We start from the raw sequence: 15,713 nt of genomic DNA, 5'->3' as shown, positions 1-15,713 counted from the left end.
CCGGGTCTAATACGGGTCGGAATACTATATTCCGTATTCGACCCGTTTTTTTGTTTGAAAAAACGGATCCGGATCCGGTTAACGGAATTAAATCCGTACCCATACCCGGAAAAATTTCAGGGATCCGATCCGGATCCGGGTCTAGACCCGACCCGTTGACAGGCCTAGGGTCACCCATCCTAGTACTACTGTCGCCCAAGCACGCTTAACTTCGAAGTTCTGATGGGATCCGGTGCATTAGTGCTGGTATGATCGCACCCGCCATGTTCCTTTCGCTTTATTCTTTTAAACTGCCACGTCCTGTGAAGCAGTTTGGCTTTTCTGGACCCGAATTCATTCTAAGCGTCAATTCATGAATTTCTTCTCATCCTTTTATTTATTTACTTTTATTTTTTTTTCTTGTTGCTTTGCACCTTTTTTTTCCCTCGTCGCCCACCTCTCAATTATCCTGAAATTGATCCTTCACGCTTGCGCTTATACATTTGCGCCGACAACTTTGACCGACGATCCGGGCTTCGATCCAGCCGTACCGTTCCTGACTTGTCTCGCGCCTTCAGATTCGCCTTCATGCTTCGATAAGAAGCAAAATATAAAGCAATCGTTCCGACGGAGCTAAATTACTACAGCATAAAGAACGAAGGGGAAATTTGGATTTCGAAACAAAAAAGGGAGGGGTGCAACACGAGAACTTCCCAGGGGGTCACCCATCCTAGTACTACTCTCGCCCAAGCACGCTTAACTTCGGAGTTCTGATGGGATCTGGTGCATTAGTGCTGGTATGATCGCACCCGCCATGTTCCTTTCGCTTTATTCTTTTAAACTGTCCCGTCCTGTGAAGCAGTGTTGCTTTTCTGGACCCGAATTCATTTTAAGCGTCAATTCAAGAATTTCCCCTCATCCTTTTATTTATTTACTTTTAAATTTTTTTCTTGTTGATTTGCACCATTTTTTTTTCCCTCGTCGCGCAACTCTCAATTATCCTGAAATTGATCCTTCACGCTTGCGCTTATACATTTGCGCCGACAACTTTGACCGACGATCCGGGCTTCGATCCAGCCGTACCGTTCCTGACTTGTCTCGCGCCTTCAGATCCGCCTTCATGCTTCGATGAGAAGCAAAATAAAAAGCAATCGTTCCGACGGAGCTAAATTACTACAGCATAAAGAACGAAGGGGAAATTTGGATTTCGAAACAAAAAAGGGAGGGGTGCAACACGAAGATTTCCCAGGGGGTCACCTAGGGGTGTCAACGGGCCGGGTCCGGGCCGGAATTCATTATTCCGGACCCGGACCCGGATCCGACCCGTTTACCCGACGGGTCTTTTATTCTGTGTTCCGGATCCGGACCCGGCGAGTCTCGGATCCGGGTCGGGTCTACCCGAACAAATTTGCCAAAATTTATAATTTCTAACAAAAAAGAGAAAAAGATATATTTGTAAACAAATTTCTAGCTAATGTAAAGAAAAAACCAAATAAGAAAATAAATCAAATTGATTTTACTCAAATACATCATCCTAATCAAATTATATTGATAATATATATTTTTTATAAATTATTAAATCATTTATATCCGGATCCGGGTCTAATACGGGTCGGAATACCATATTCCGTATCCGACCCGTTTTTTTGTTTGAAAAAACGGATCCGGATCCGGATAACGGAATTAAATCCCTACCCATACCCGCAAAAATTTCAGGGATCCGATCCGGATCCGGGTCTAGACCCGACCCGTTGACAGGCCTAGGGTCACCCATCCTAGTACTACCGTCGCCCAAGCACGCTTAACTTCGGAGTTCTGATGGGATCCGGTGCATTAGTGCTGGTATGATCGCACCCGCCATGTTCCTTTCGCTTTATTCTTTTAAACTGCCACGTCCTGTGAAGCAGTTTGGCTTTTCTGGACCCGAATTCATTCTAAGCGTCAGTTCATGAATTTCCTCTCATCCTTTTATTTATTTACTTTTATATTTTTTTCTTGTTGCTTTGCACCTTTTTTTTCCCTCGTCGCACAACTCTCAATTATCCAGAAAGTGATCCTTCACGCTTGCGCTTATACATTTGCGCCGACAACTTTGACCGACGATCCGGGCTTCGATCCAGCCGTACCGTTCCTGACTTGTCTCGCGCCTTCAGATCCGCCTTCATGCTTCGATAAGAAGCAAAATATAAAGCAATCGTTCCGACGGAGCTAAATTACTACAGCATAAAGAACGAAGGGGAAATTTGGATTTCGAAACAAAAAAGGGAGGGGTGCAACACGAGGACTTCCCAGGGGTCACCCATCCTAGTACTACTCTCGCCCAAGCACGCTTAACTTCGGAGTTCTGATGGGATCTGGTGCATTAGTGCTGGTATGATCGCACCCGCCATGTTCCTTTCGCTTTATTCTTTTAAACTGCCCCGTCCTGTGAAGCAGTGTGGCTTTTCTGGACCCGAATTCATTTTAAGCGTCAATTCAAGAATTTCCCCTCATCCTTTTATTTATTTACTTTTACATTTTTTTCTTGTTGATTTGCACCATTTTTTTTTCCCTCGTCGCGCAACTCTCAATTATCCTGAAATTGATCCTTCATGCTTGCGCTTATACATTTGCGCCGACAACATTGACCGACGATCCGGGCTTCGATCCAGCCGTACCGTTCCTGACTTGTCTCGCGCCTTCAGATCCGCCTTCATACTTCGATAAGAAGCAAAATATAAAGCAATCGTTCCGACGGAGCTAAATTACTACAGCATAAAGAACGAAGGGAAAATTTGGATTTCGAAACAAAAAAGGGAGGGGTGCAACACGAGGACTTCCCAGGGGGTCTCCCATCCTAGTACTACTCTCGCCCAAGCACGCTTAACTTTGGAGTTCTGATGGGATCGGGTGCATTAGTGCTGGTATGATCGCACCCGCCATGTTCCTTTCGCTTTATTCTTTTAAACTGCCACGTCCTGTGAAGCAGTTTGGCTTTTCTGGACCCGAATTCATTTTAAGCGTCAATTCAAGAATTTCCCCTCATCCTTTTATTTATTTACTTTTACATTTTTTTCTTGTTGATTTGCACCATTTTTTTTTCCCTCGTCGCGCAACTCTCAATTATCCTGAAATTGATCCTTCACGCTTGCGCTTATACATTTGCGCCGACAACTTTGACCGACGATCCGGGCTTCGATCCAGCCGTACCGTTCCTGACTTGTCTCGCGCCTTCAGATCCGCCTTCATACTTCGATAAGAAGCAAAATATAAAGCAATCGTTCCGACGGAGCTAAATTACTACAGCATAAAGAACGAAGGGAAAATTTGGATTTCGAAACAAAAAAGGGAGGGGTGCAACACGAGGACTTCCCAGGGGGTCACCCATCCTAGTACTACTCTCGCCCAAGCACGCTTAACTTCGGAGTTCTGATGGGATCCGGTGCATTAGTGCTGGTATGATCGCACCCGCCATGTTCCTTTCGCTTTATTCTTTTAAACTGCCCCGTCCTGTGAAGCAGTGTGGCTTTTCTGGACCCGAATTCATTTTAAGCGTCAATTCAAGAATTTCCCCTCATCCTTTTATTTATTTACTTTTACATTTTTTTCTTGTTGATTTGCACCATTTTTTTTTTCCCTCGTCGCGCAACTCTCAATTATCCTGAAATTGATCCTTCACGCTTGCGCTTATACATTTGCGCCGACAACTTTGACCGACGATCCGGGCTTCGATCCAGCCGTACCGTTCCTGACTTGTCTCGCGCCTTCAGATCCGCCTTCATGCTTCGATGAGAAGCAAAATATAAAGCAATCGTTCCGACGGAGCTAAATTACTACAGCATAAAGAACGAAGGGGAAATTTGGATTTCGAAACAAAAAAGGGAGGGGTGCAACACGAGGATTTCCCAGGGGGTCACCTAGGGGTGTCAACGTGCCGGGACCGGGCCGGAATTCATTATTCTGGACCCGGACCCGGATCCGACCCGTTTACCCGACGGGTCTTTTATTCGGTGTTTCGGATCCGGACCCGGCGAGTCTCGGATCCGGGTCGGGTCTACCCGAACAAATTTGCCAAAATTTATAATTTCTAACAAAAAAGAGAAAAAGATATATTTGTAAACTAATTTCTAACTAATGCAAAGAAAAAACCAAATAAGAAAATAAATCAAATTGATTTTACTCAAATACATCATCCTAATCAAATTATATTGATAATATATATTTTTTATAAATTATTAAATCATTTATATCCGGATCCGGGTCTAATACGGGTCGGAATACTATATTCCGTATCCGACCCGTTTTTTTGTTTGAAAAAACGGATCCGGATCCGGATAACGGAATTAAATCCCTACCCATACCCGCAAAAATTTTAGGGATCCGATCCGGATCCGGGTCTAGACCCGACCCGTTGACAGGCCTAGGGTCACCCATCCTAGTACTACTGTCGCCCAAGCACGCTTAACTTCGGAGTTCTGATGGGATCCGGTGCATTAGTGCTGGTATGATCGCACCCGCCATGTTCCTTTCGCTTTATTCTTTTAAACTGCCACGTCCTGTGAAGCAGTTTGGCTTTTCTGGACCCGAATTCATTCTAAGCGTCAGTTCATGAATTTCCTCTCATCCTTTTATTTATTTACTTTTATATTTTTTTCTTGTTGCTTTGCACCTTTTTTTTCCCTCGTCGCACAACTCTCAATTATCCTGAAAGTGATCCTTCACGCTTGCGCTTATACATTTGCGCCGACAACTTTGACCGACGATCCGGGCTTCGATCCAGCCGTACCGTTCCTGACTTGTCTCGCGCCTTCAGATCCGCCTTCATGCTTCGATGAGAAGCAAAATAAAAAGCAATCGTTCCGACGGAGCTAAATTACTACAGCATAAAGAACGAAGGGGAAATTTGGATTTCGAAACAAAAAAGGGAGGGGTGCAACACGAAGATTTCCCAGGGGGTCACCTAGGGGTGTCAACGGGCCGGGTCCGGGCCGGAATTCATTATTCCGGACCCGGACCCGGATCCGACCCGTTTACCCGACGGGTCTTTTATTCTGTGTTCCGGATCCGGACCCGGCGAGTCTCGGATCCGGGTCGGGTCTACCCGAACAAATTTGCCAAAATTTATAATTTCTAACAAAAAGAGAAAAAGATATATTTGTAAACAAATTTCTAGCTAATGCAAAGAAAAAACCAAATAAGAAAATAAATCAAATTGATTTTACTCAAATACATCATCCTAATCAAATTATATTGATAATATATTTTTTTTATAAATTATTAAATCATTTATATCCGGATCCGGGTCTAATACGGGTCGGAATACTATATTCCGTATTCGACCCGTTTTTTTGTTTGAAAAAATGGATCCGGATCCGGTTAACGGAATTAAATCCGTATCCATACCCGCAAAAATTTCAGGGATCCGATCCGGATCCGGGTCTAGACCCGACCCGTTGACAGGCCTAGGGTCACCCATCCTAGTACTACTGTCGCCCAAGCACGCTTAACTTCGGAGTTCTGATGGGATCCGGTGCATTAGTGCTGGTATGATCGCACCCGCCATGTTCCTTTCGCTTTATTCTTTTAAACTGCCACGTCCTGTGAAGCAGTTTGGCTTTTCTGGACCCGAATTCATTCTAAGCATCAGTTCATGAATTTCCTCTCATCCTTTTATTTATTTACTTTTATATTTTTTTCTTGTTGCTTTGCACCTTTTTTTTCCCTCGTCGCACAACTCTCAATTATCCTGAAAGTGATCCTTCACGCTTGCGCTTATACATTTGCGCCGACAACTTTGACCGACGATCCGGGCTTCGATCCAGCCGTACCGTTCCTGACTTGTCTCGCGCCTTCAGATCCGCCTTCATGCTTCGATGAGAAGCAAAATAAAAAGCAATCGTTCCGACGGAGCTAAATTACTACAGCATAAAGAACGAAGGGGAAATTTGGATTTCGAAACAAAAAAGGGAGGGGTGCAACACGAGGATTTCCCAGGGGGTCACCTAGGGGTGTCAACGGGCCGGGTCCGGGCCGGAATTCATTATTCCGGACCCGGACCCGGATCCGACCCGTTTACCCGACGGGTCTTTTATTCTGTGTTCCGGATCCGGACCCGGCGAGTCTCGGATCCGGGTCGGGTCTACCCGAACAAATTTGCCAAAATTTATAATTTCTAACAAAAAGAGAAAAAGATATATTTGTAAACAAATTTCTAGCTAATGCAAAGAAAAAACCAAATAAGAAAATAAATCAAGTTGATTTTACTCAAATACATCATCCTAATCAAATTATATTGATAATATATTTTTTTGATAAATTATTAAATCATTTATATCCGGATCCGGGTCTAATACGGGTCGGAATACTATATTCCGTATTCGACCCGTTTTTTTGTTTGAAAAAACGGATCCGGATCCGGTTAACGGAATTAAATCCGTACCCATACCCGGAAAAATTTCAGGGATCCGATCCGGATCCGGGTCTAGACCCGACCCGTTGACAGGCCTAGGGTCACCCATCCTAGTACTACTGTCGCCCAAGCACGCTTAACTTCGGAGTTCTGATGGGATCCGGTGCATTAGTGCTGGTATGATCGCACCCGCCATGTTCCTTTCGCTTTATTCTTTTAAACTGCCACGTCCTGTGAAGCAGTTTGGCTTTTCTGGACCCGAATTCATTCTAAGCGTCAGTTCATGAATTTCCTCTCATCCTTTTATTTATTTACTTTTATATTTTTTTCTTGTTGCTTTGCACCTTTTTTTTCCCTCGTCGCACAACTCTCAATTATCCTGAAAGTGATCCTTCACGCTTGCGCTTATACATTTGCGCCGACAACTTTGACCGACGATCCGGGCTTCGATCCAGCCGCACCGTTCCTGACTTGTCTCGCGCCTTCAGATCCGCCTTCATGCTTCGATAAGAAGCAAAATATAAAGCAATCGTTCCGACGGAGCTAAATTACTACAGCATAAAGAACGAAGGGGAAATTTGGATTTCGAAACAAAAAAGGGAGGGGTGCAACACGAGGACTTCCCAGGGGGTCACCCATCCTTGTACTACTCTCGCCCAAGCACGCTTAACTTCGGAGTTCTGATGGGATCCGGTGCATTAGTGCTGGTATGATCGCACCCGCCATGTTCCTTTCGCTTTATTCTTTTAAACTGCCCCGTCCTGTGAAGCAGTGTGGCTTTTATGGACCCCAATTCATTTTAAGCGTCAATTCAAGAATTTCCCCTCATCCTTTTATTTATTTACTTTTACATTTTTTTCTTGTTGATTTGCACCATTTTTTTTTCCCTCGTCGCGCAACTCTCAATTATCCTGAAATTGATCCTTCACGCTTGCGCTTATACATTTGCGCCGACAACTTTGACCGACGATCCGGGCTTCGATCCAGCCGTACCGTTCCTGACTTGTCTCGCGCCTTCAGATCCGCCTTCATGCTTCGATGAGAAGCAAAATAAAAAGCAATCGTTCCGACGGAGCTAAATTACTACAGCATAAAGAACGAAGGGGAAATTTGGATTTCGAAACAAAAAAGGGAGGGGTGCAACACGAAGATTTCCCAGGGGGTCACCTAGGGGTGTCAACGGGCCGGGTCCGGGCCGGAATTCATTATTCCGGACCCGGACCCGGATCCGACCCGTTTACCCGACGGGTCTTTTATTCTGTGTTCCGGATCCGGACCCGGCGAGTCTCGGATCCGGGTCGGGTCTACCCGAACAAATTTGCCAAAATTTATAATTTCTAACAAAAAAGAGAAAAAGATATATTTGTAAACAAATTTCTAGCTAATGTAAAGAAAAAACCAAATAAGAAAATAAATCAAATTGATTTTACTCAAATACATCATCCTAATCAAATTATATTGATAATATATATTTTTTATAAATTATTAAATCATTTATATCCGGATCCGGGTCTAATACGGGTCGGAATACCATATTCCGTATCCGACCCGTTTTTTTGTTTGAAAAAACGGATCCGGATCCGGATAACGGAATTAAATCCCTACCCATACCCGCAAAAATTTCAGGGATCCGATCCGGATCCGGGTCTAGACCCGACCCGTTGACAGGCCTAGGGTCACCCATCCTAGTACTACCGTCGCCCAAGCACGCTTAACTTCGGAGTTCTGATGGGATCCGGTGCATTAGTGCTGGTATGATCGCACCCGCCATGTTCCTTTCGCTTTATTCTTTTAAACTGCCACGTCCTGTGAAGCAGTTTGGCTTTTCTGGACCCGAATTCATTCTAAGCGTCAGTTCATGAATTTCCTCTCATCCTTTTATTTATTTACTTTTATATTTTTTTCTTGTTGCTTTGCACCTTTTTTTTCCCTCGTCGCACAACTCTCAATTATCCAGAAAGTGATCCTTCACGCTTGCGCTTATACATTTGCGCCGACAACTTTGACCGACGATCCGGGCTTCGATCCAGCCGTACCGTTCCTGACTTGTCTCGCGCCTTCAGATCCGCCTTCATGCTTCGATAAGAAGCAAAATATAAAGCAATCGTTCCGACGGAGCTAAATTACTACAGCATAAAGAACGAAGGGGAAATTTGGATTTCGAAACAAAAAAGGGAGGGGTGCAACACGAGGACTTCCCAGGGGTCACCCATCCTAGTACTACTCTCGCCCAAGCACGCTTAACTTCGGAGTTCTGATGGGATCTGGTGCATTAGTGCTGGTATGATCGCACCCGCCATGTTCCTTTCGCTTTATTCTTTTAAACTGCCCCGTCCTGTGAAGCAGTGTGGCTTTTCTGGACCCGAATTCATTTTAAGCGTCAATTCAAGAATTTCCCCTCATCCTTTTATTTATTTACTTTTACATTTTTTTCTTGTTGATTTGCACCATTTTTTTTTCCCTCGTCGCGCAACTCTCAATTATCCTGAAATTGATCCTTCATGCTTGCGCTTATACATTTGCGCCGACAACATTGACCGACGATCCGGGCTTCGATCCAGCCGTACCGTTCCTGACTTGTCTCGCGCCTTCAGATCCGCCTTCATACTTCGATAAGAAGCAAAATATAAAGCAATCGTTCCGACGGAGCTAAATTACTACAGCATAAAGAACGAAGGGAAAATTTGGATTTCGAAACAAAAAAGGGAGGGGTGCAACACGAGGACTTCCCAGGGGGTCTCCCATCCTAGTACTACTCTCGCCCAAGCACGCTTAACTTTGGAGTTCTGATGGGATCGGGTGCATTAGTGCTGGTATGATCGCACCCGCCATGTTCCTTTCGCTTTATTCTTTTAAACTGCCACGTCCTGTGAAGCAGTTTGGCTTTTCTGGACCCGAATTCATTTTAAGCGTCAATTCAAGAATTTCCCCTCATCCTTTTATTTATTTACTTTTACATTTTTTTCTTGTTGATTTGCACCATTTTTTTTTCCCTCGTCGCGCAACTCTCAATTATCCTGAAATTGATCCTTCACGCTTGCGCTTATACATTTGCGCCGACAACTTTGACCGACGATCCGGGCTTCGATCCAGCCGTACCGTTCCTGACTTGTCTCGCGCCTTCAGATCCGCCTTCATACTTCGATAAGAAGCAAAATATAAAGCAATCGTTCCGACGGAGCTAAATTACTACAGCATAAAGAACGAAGGGAAAATTTGGATTTCGAAACAAAAAAGGGAGGGGTGCAACACGAGGACTTCCCAGGGGGTCACCCATCCTAGTACTACTCTCGCCCAAGCACGCTTAACTTCGGAGTTCTGATGGGATCCGGTGCATTAGTGCTGGTATGATCGCACCCGCCATGTTCCTTTCGCTTTATTCTTTTAAACTGCCCCGTCCTGTGAAGCAGTGTGGCTTTTCTGGACCCGAATTCATTTTAAGCGTCAATTCAAGAATTTCCCCTCATCCTTTTATTTATTTACTTTTACATTTTTTTCTTGTTGATTTGCACCATTTTTTTTTTCCCTCGTCGCGCAACTCTCAATTATCCTGAAATTGATCCTTCACGCTTGCGCTTATACATTTGCGCCGACAACTTTGACCGACGATCCGGGCTTCGATCCAGCCGTACCGTTCCTGACTTGTCTCGCGCCTTCAGATCCGCCTTCATGCTTCGATGAGAAGCAAAATATAAAGCAATCGTTCCGACGGAGCTAAATTACTACAGCATAAAGAACGAAGGGGAAATTTGGATTTCGAAACAAAAAAGGGAGGGGTGCAACACGAGGATTTCCCAGGGGGTCACCTAGGGGTGTCAACGTGCCGGGACCGGGCCGGAATTCATTATTCTGGACCCGGACCCGGATCCGACCCGTTTACCCGACGGGTCTTTTATTCGGTGTTTCGGATCCGGACCCGGCGAGTCTCGGATCCGGGTCGGGTCTACCCGAACAAATTTGCCAAAATTTATAATTTCTAACAAAAAAGAGAAAAAGATATATTTGTAAACTAATTTCTAACTAATGCAAAGAAAAAACCAAATAAGAAAATAAATCAAATTGATTTTACTCAAATACATCATCCTAATCAAATTATATTGATAATATATATTTTTTATAAATTATTAAATCATTTATATCCGGATCCGGGTCTAATACGGGTCGGAATACTATATTCCGTATCCGACCCGTTTTTTTGTTTGAAAAAACGGATCCGGATCCGGATAACGGAATTAAATCCCTACCCATACCCGCAAAAATTTTAGGGATCCGATCCGGATCCGGGTCTAGACCCGACCCGTTGACAGGCCTAGGGTCACCCATCCTAGTACTACTGTCGCCCAAGCACGCTTAACTTCGGAGTTCTGATGGGATCCGGTGCATTAGTGCTGGTATGATCGCACCCGCCATGTTCCTTTCGCTTTATTCTTTTAAACTGCCACGTCCTGTGAAGCAGTTTGGCTTTTCTGGACCCGAATTCATTCTAAGCGTCAGTTCATGAATTTCCTCTCATCCTTTTATTTATTTACTTTTATATTTTTTTCTTGTTGCTTTGCACCTTTTTTTTCCCTCGTCGCACAACTCTCAATTATCCTGAAAGTGATCCTTCACGCTTGCGCTTATACATTTGCGCCGACAACTTTGACCGACGATCCGGGCTTCGATCCAGCCGTACCGTTCCTGACTTGTCTCGCGCCTTCAGATCCGCCTTCATGCTTCGATGAGAAGCAAAATAAAAAGCAATCGTTCCGACGGAGCTAAATTACTACAGCATAAAGAACGAAGGGGAAATTTGGATTTCGAAACAAAAAAGGGAGGGGTGCAACACGAAGATTTCCCAGGGGGTCACCTAGGGGTGTCAACGGGCCGGGTCCGGGCCGGAATTCATTATTCCGGACCCGGACCCGGATCCGACCCGTTTACCCGACGGGTCTTTTATTCTGTGTTCCGGATCCGGACCCGGCGAGTCTCGGATCCGGGTCGGGTCTACCCGAACAAATTTGCCAAAATTTATAATTTCTAACAAAAAGAGAAAAAGATATATTTGTAAACAAATTTCTAGCTAATGCAAAGAAAAAACCAAATAAGAAAATAAATCAAATTGATTTTACTCAAATACATCATCCTAATCAAATTATATTGATAATATATTTTTTTTATAAATTATTAAATCATTTATATCCGGATCCGGGTCTAATACGGGTCGGAATACTATATTCCGTATTCGACCCGTTTTTTTGTTTGAAAAAATGGATCCGGATCCGGTTAACGGAATTAAATCCGTATCCATACCCGCAAAAATTTCAGGGATCCGATCCGGATCCGGGTCTAGACCCGACCCGTTGACAGGCCTAGGGTCACCCATCCTAGTACTACTGTCGCCCAAGCACGCTTAACTTCGGAGTTCTGATGGGATCCGGTGCATTAGTGCTGGTATGATCGCACCCGCCATGTTCCTTTCGCTTTATTCTTTTAAACTGCCACGTCCTGTGAAGCAGTTTGGCTTTTCTGGACCCGAATTCATTCTAAGCATCAGTTCATGAATTTCCTCTCATCCTTTTATTTATTTACTTTTATATTTTTTTCTTGTTGCTTTGCACCTTTTTTTTCCCTCGTCGCACAACTCTCAATTATCCTGAAAGTGATCCTTCACGCTTGCGCTTATACATTTGCGCCGACAACTTTGACCGACGATCCGGGCTTCGATCCAGCCGTACCGTTCCTGACTTGTCTCGCGCCTTCAGATCCGCCTTCATGCTTCGATGAGAAGCAAAATAAAAAGCAATCGTTCCGACGGAGCTAAATTACTACAGCATAAAGAACGAAGGGGAAATTTGGATTTCGAAACAAAAAAGGGAGGGGTGCAACACGAGGATTTCCCAGGGGGTCACCTAGGGGTGTCAACGGGCCGGGTCCGGGCCGGAATTCATTATTCCGGACCCGGACCCGGATCCGACCCGTTTACCCGACGGGTCTTTTATTCTGTGTTCCGGATCCGGACCCGGCGAGTCTCGGATCCGGGTCGGGTCTACCCGAACAAATTTGCCAAAATTTATAATTTCTAACAAAAAGAGAAAAAGATATATTTGTAAACAAATTTCTAGCTAATGCAAAGAAAAAACCAAATAAGAAAATAAATCAAGTTGATTTTACTCAAATACATCATCCTAATCAAATTATATTGATAATATATTTTTTTGATAAATTATTAAATCATTTATATCCGGATCCGGGTCTAATACGGGTCGGAATACTATATTCCGTATTCGACCCGTTTTTTTGTTTGAAAAAACGGATCCGGATCCGGTTAACGGAATTAAATCCGTACCCATACCCGGAAAAATTTCAGGGATCCGATCCGGATCCGGGTCTAGACCCGACCCGTTGACAGGCCTAGGGTCACCCATCCTAGTACTACTGTCGCCCAAGCACGCTTAACTTCGGAGTTCTGATGGGATCCGGTGCATTAGTGCTGGTATGATCGCACCCGCCATGTTCCTTTCGCTTTATTCTTTTAAACTGCCACGTCCTGTGAAGCAGTTTGGCTTTTCTGGACCCGAATTCATTCTAAGCGTCAGTTCATGAATTTCCTCTCATCCTTTTATTTATTTACTTTTATATTTTTTTCTTGTTGCTTTGCACCTTTTTTTTCCCTCGTCGCACAACTCTCAATTATCCTGAAAGTGATCCTTCACGCTTGCGCTTATACATTTGCGCCGACAACTTTGACCGACGATCCGGGCTTCGATCCAGCCGCACCGTTCCTGACTTGTCTCGCGCCTTCAGATCCGCCTTCATGCTTCGATAAGAAGCAAAATATAAAGCAATCGTTCCGACGGAGCTAAATTACTACAGCATAAAGAACGAAGGGGAAATTTGGATTTCGAAACAAAAAAGGGAGGGGTGCAACACGAGGACTTCCCAGGGGGTCACCCATCCTTGTACTACTCTCGCCCAAGCACGCTTAACTTCGGAGTTCTGATGGGATCCGGTGCATTAGTGCTGGTATGATCGCACCCGCCATGTTCCTTTCGCTTTATTCTTTTAAACTGCCCCGTCCTGTGAAGCAGTGTGGCTTTTATGGACCCCAATTCATTTTAAGCGTCAATTCAAGAATTTCCCCTCATCCTTTTATTTATTTACTTTTACATTTTTTTCTTGTTGATTTGCACCATTTTTTTTTCCCTCGTCGCGCAACTCTCAATTATCCTGAAATTGATCCTTCACGCTTGCGCTTATACATTTGCGCCGACAACTTTGACCGACGATCCGGGCTTCGATCCAGCCGTACCGTTCCTGACTTGTCTCGCGCCTTCAGATCCGCCTTCATGCTTCGATGAGAAGCAAAATAAAAAGCAATCGTTCCGACGGAGCTAAATTACTACAGCATAAAGAACGAAGGGGAAATTTGGATTTCGAAACAAAAAAGGGAGGGGTGCAACACGAATATTTCCCAGGGGGTCACCTAGGGGTGTCAACGGGCCGGGTCCGGGCCGGAATTCATTATTCCGGACCCGGACCCGGATCCGACCCGTTTACCGACGGGTCTTTTATTCTGTGTTCCGGATCCGGACCCGGCGAGTCTCGGATCCGGGTCGGGTCTACCCGAACAAATTTGCCAAAATTTATAATTTCTAACAAAAAGAGAAAAAGATATATTTGTAAACAAATTTCTAGCTAATGCAAAGAAAAAACCAAATAAGAAAATAAATCAAATTGATTTTACTCAAATACATCATCCTAATCAAATTATATTGATAATATATTTTTTTTATAAATTATTAAATCATTTATATCCGGATCCGGGTCTAATACGGGTCGGAATACTAAATTCCGTATTCGACCCGTTTTTTTGTTTGAAAAAACGGATCCGGATCCGGTTAACGGAATTAAATCCGTATCCATACCCGCAAAAATTTCAGGGATCCGATCCGGATCCGGGTCTAGACCCGACCCGTTGACAGGCCTAGGGTCACCCATCCTAGTACTACTGTCGCCCAAGCACGCTTAACTTCGGAGTTCTGATGGGATCCGGTGCATTAGTGCTGGTATGATCGCACCCGCCATGTTCCTTTCGCTTTATTCTTTTAAACTGCCACGTCCTGTGAAGCAGTTTGGCTTTTCTGGACCCGAATTCATTCTAAGCATCAGTTCATGAATTTCCTCTCATCCTTTTATTTATTTACTTTTATATTTTTTTCTTGTTGCTTTGCACCTTTTTTTTCCCTCGTCGCACAACTCTCAATTATCCTGAAAGTGATCCTTCACGCTTGCGCTTATACATTTGCGCCGACAACTTTGACCGACGATCCGGGCTTCGATCCAGCCGTACCGTTCCTGACTTGTCTCGCGCCTTCAGATCCGCCTTCATGCTTCGATGAGAAGCAAAATAAAAAGCAATCGTTCCGACGGAGCTAAATTACTACAGCATAAAGAACGAAGGGGAAATTTGGATTTCGAAACAAAAAAGGGAGGGGTGCAACACGAGGATTTCCCAGGGGGTCACCTAGGGGTGTCAACGGGCCGGGTCCGGGCCGGAATTCATTATTCCGGACCCGGACCCGGATCCGACCCGTTTACCCGACGGGTCTTTTATTCTGTGTTCCGGATCCGGACCCGGCGAGTCTCGGATCCGGGTCGGGTCTACCCGAACAAATTTGCCAAAATTTATAATTTCTAACAAAAAGAGAAAAAGATATATTTGTAAACAAATTTCTAGCTAATGCAAAGAAAAAACCAAATAAGAAAATAAATCAAGTTGATTTTACTCAAATACATCATCCTAATCAAATTATATTGATAATATATTTTTTTTATAAATTATTAAATCATTTATATCCGGATCCGGGTCTAATACGGGTCGGAATACTATATTCCGTATTCGACCCGTTTTTTTGTTTGAAAAAACGGATCCGGATCCGGTTAACGGAATTAAATCCGTACCCATACCCGGAAAAATTTCAGGGATCCGATCCGGATCCGGGTCTAGACCCGACCCGTTGACAGGCCTAGGGTCACCCATCCTAGTACTACTGTCGCCCAAGCACGCTTAACTTCGGAGTTCTGATGGGATCCGGTGCATTAGTGCTGGTATGATCGCACCCGCCATGTTCCTTTCGCTTTATTCTTTTAAACTGCCACGTCCTGTGAAGCAGTTTGGCTTTTCTGGACCCGAATTCATTCTAAGCGTCAGTTCATGAATTTCCTCTCATCCTTTTATTTATTTACTTTTATATTTTTTTCTTGTTGCTTTGCACCTTTTTTTTCCCTCGTCGCACAACTCTCAATTATCCTGAAAGTGATCCTTCACGCTTGCGCTTATACATTTGCGCCGACAACTTTGACC

At 44.2% G+C, this 15,713-nt stretch overlaps 9 non-coding genes and 11 pseudogenes across 9 annotated transcripts; all 20 read right to left on the bottom strand.

Moving 5' to 3' along the window:
* Positions 1-142: 142 nt before the first annotated feature.
* On the bottom strand, positions 143-260 carry LOC140020100 (5S ribosomal RNA; annotated as a pseudogene).
* Positions 261-671: 411 nt separating this feature from the next.
* On the bottom strand, positions 672-790 carry LOC140017607 (5S ribosomal RNA). The gene has a single exon (XR_011823915.1). It is a non-coding gene; the product is annotated as a 5S ribosomal RNA (ribosomal RNA).
* Positions 791-1,717: 927 nt separating this feature from the next.
* LOC140018468 (5S ribosomal RNA) lies at positions 1,718-1,835 on the bottom strand (annotated as a pseudogene).
* Positions 1,836-2,246: 411 nt separating this feature from the next.
* Positions 2,247-2,364, bottom strand: LOC140018028 (5S ribosomal RNA). Its single transcript, XR_011824330.1, has one exon. It is a non-coding gene; the product is annotated as a 5S ribosomal RNA (ribosomal RNA).
* Positions 2,365-2,777: 413 nt separating this feature from the next.
* On the bottom strand, positions 2,778-2,896 carry LOC140018079 (5S ribosomal RNA). Its single transcript, XR_011824382.1, has one exon. It is a non-coding gene; the product is annotated as a 5S ribosomal RNA (ribosomal RNA).
* Positions 2,897-3,309: 413 nt separating this feature from the next.
* LOC140017166 (5S ribosomal RNA) lies at positions 3,310-3,428 on the bottom strand. The gene has a single exon (XR_011823479.1). It is a non-coding gene; the product is annotated as a 5S ribosomal RNA (ribosomal RNA).
* A 928-nt stretch (positions 3,429-4,356) lies between these two features.
* Positions 4,357-4,474, bottom strand: LOC140018957 (5S ribosomal RNA; annotated as a pseudogene).
* A 924-nt stretch (positions 4,475-5,398) lies between these two features.
* On the bottom strand, positions 5,399-5,516 carry LOC140018956 (5S ribosomal RNA; annotated as a pseudogene).
* A 924-nt stretch (positions 5,517-6,440) lies between these two features.
* Positions 6,441-6,558, bottom strand: LOC140018955 (5S ribosomal RNA; annotated as a pseudogene).
* Positions 6,559-6,969: 411 nt separating this feature from the next.
* LOC140017809 (5S ribosomal RNA) lies at positions 6,970-7,088 on the bottom strand. Its single transcript, XR_011824115.1, has one exon. It is a non-coding gene; the product is annotated as a 5S ribosomal RNA (ribosomal RNA).
* A 927-nt stretch (positions 7,089-8,015) lies between these two features.
* LOC140018467 (5S ribosomal RNA) lies at positions 8,016-8,133 on the bottom strand (annotated as a pseudogene).
* Positions 8,134-8,544: 411 nt separating this feature from the next.
* Positions 8,545-8,662, bottom strand: LOC140018026 (5S ribosomal RNA). Its single transcript, XR_011824328.1, has one exon. It is a non-coding gene; the product is annotated as a 5S ribosomal RNA (ribosomal RNA).
* A 413-nt stretch (positions 8,663-9,075) lies between these two features.
* On the bottom strand, positions 9,076-9,194 carry LOC140018078 (5S ribosomal RNA). Its single transcript, XR_011824381.1, has one exon. It is a non-coding gene; the product is annotated as a 5S ribosomal RNA (ribosomal RNA).
* Positions 9,195-9,607: 413 nt separating this feature from the next.
* LOC140017165 (5S ribosomal RNA) lies at positions 9,608-9,726 on the bottom strand. Its single transcript, XR_011823478.1, has one exon. It is a non-coding gene; the product is annotated as a 5S ribosomal RNA (ribosomal RNA).
* A 928-nt stretch (positions 9,727-10,654) lies between these two features.
* Positions 10,655-10,772, bottom strand: LOC140018954 (5S ribosomal RNA; annotated as a pseudogene).
* Positions 10,773-11,696: 924 nt separating this feature from the next.
* LOC140018953 (5S ribosomal RNA) lies at positions 11,697-11,814 on the bottom strand (annotated as a pseudogene).
* Positions 11,815-12,738: 924 nt separating this feature from the next.
* LOC140018952 (5S ribosomal RNA) lies at positions 12,739-12,856 on the bottom strand (annotated as a pseudogene).
* A 411-nt stretch (positions 12,857-13,267) lies between these two features.
* On the bottom strand, positions 13,268-13,386 carry LOC140017808 (5S ribosomal RNA). The gene has a single exon (XR_011824114.1). It is a non-coding gene; the product is annotated as a 5S ribosomal RNA (ribosomal RNA).
* A 925-nt stretch (positions 13,387-14,311) lies between these two features.
* On the bottom strand, positions 14,312-14,429 carry LOC140018950 (5S ribosomal RNA; annotated as a pseudogene).
* A 924-nt stretch (positions 14,430-15,353) lies between these two features.
* Positions 15,354-15,471, bottom strand: LOC140018949 (5S ribosomal RNA; annotated as a pseudogene).
* Between the last annotated feature and the right edge of the window lie 242 nt (positions 15,472-15,713).

Source organism: Coffea arabica, chromosome 11c, assembly GCF_036785885.1.
Source record: "Coffea arabica cultivar ET-39 chromosome 11c, Coffea Arabica ET-39 HiFi, whole genome shotgun sequence".
In the NCBI taxonomy this organism is placed as follows: Eukaryota; Viridiplantae; Streptophyta; class Magnoliopsida; order Gentianales; family Rubiaceae; genus Coffea; species Coffea arabica.
This window is presented reverse-complemented; position numbering and strand designations above follow the sequence as displayed.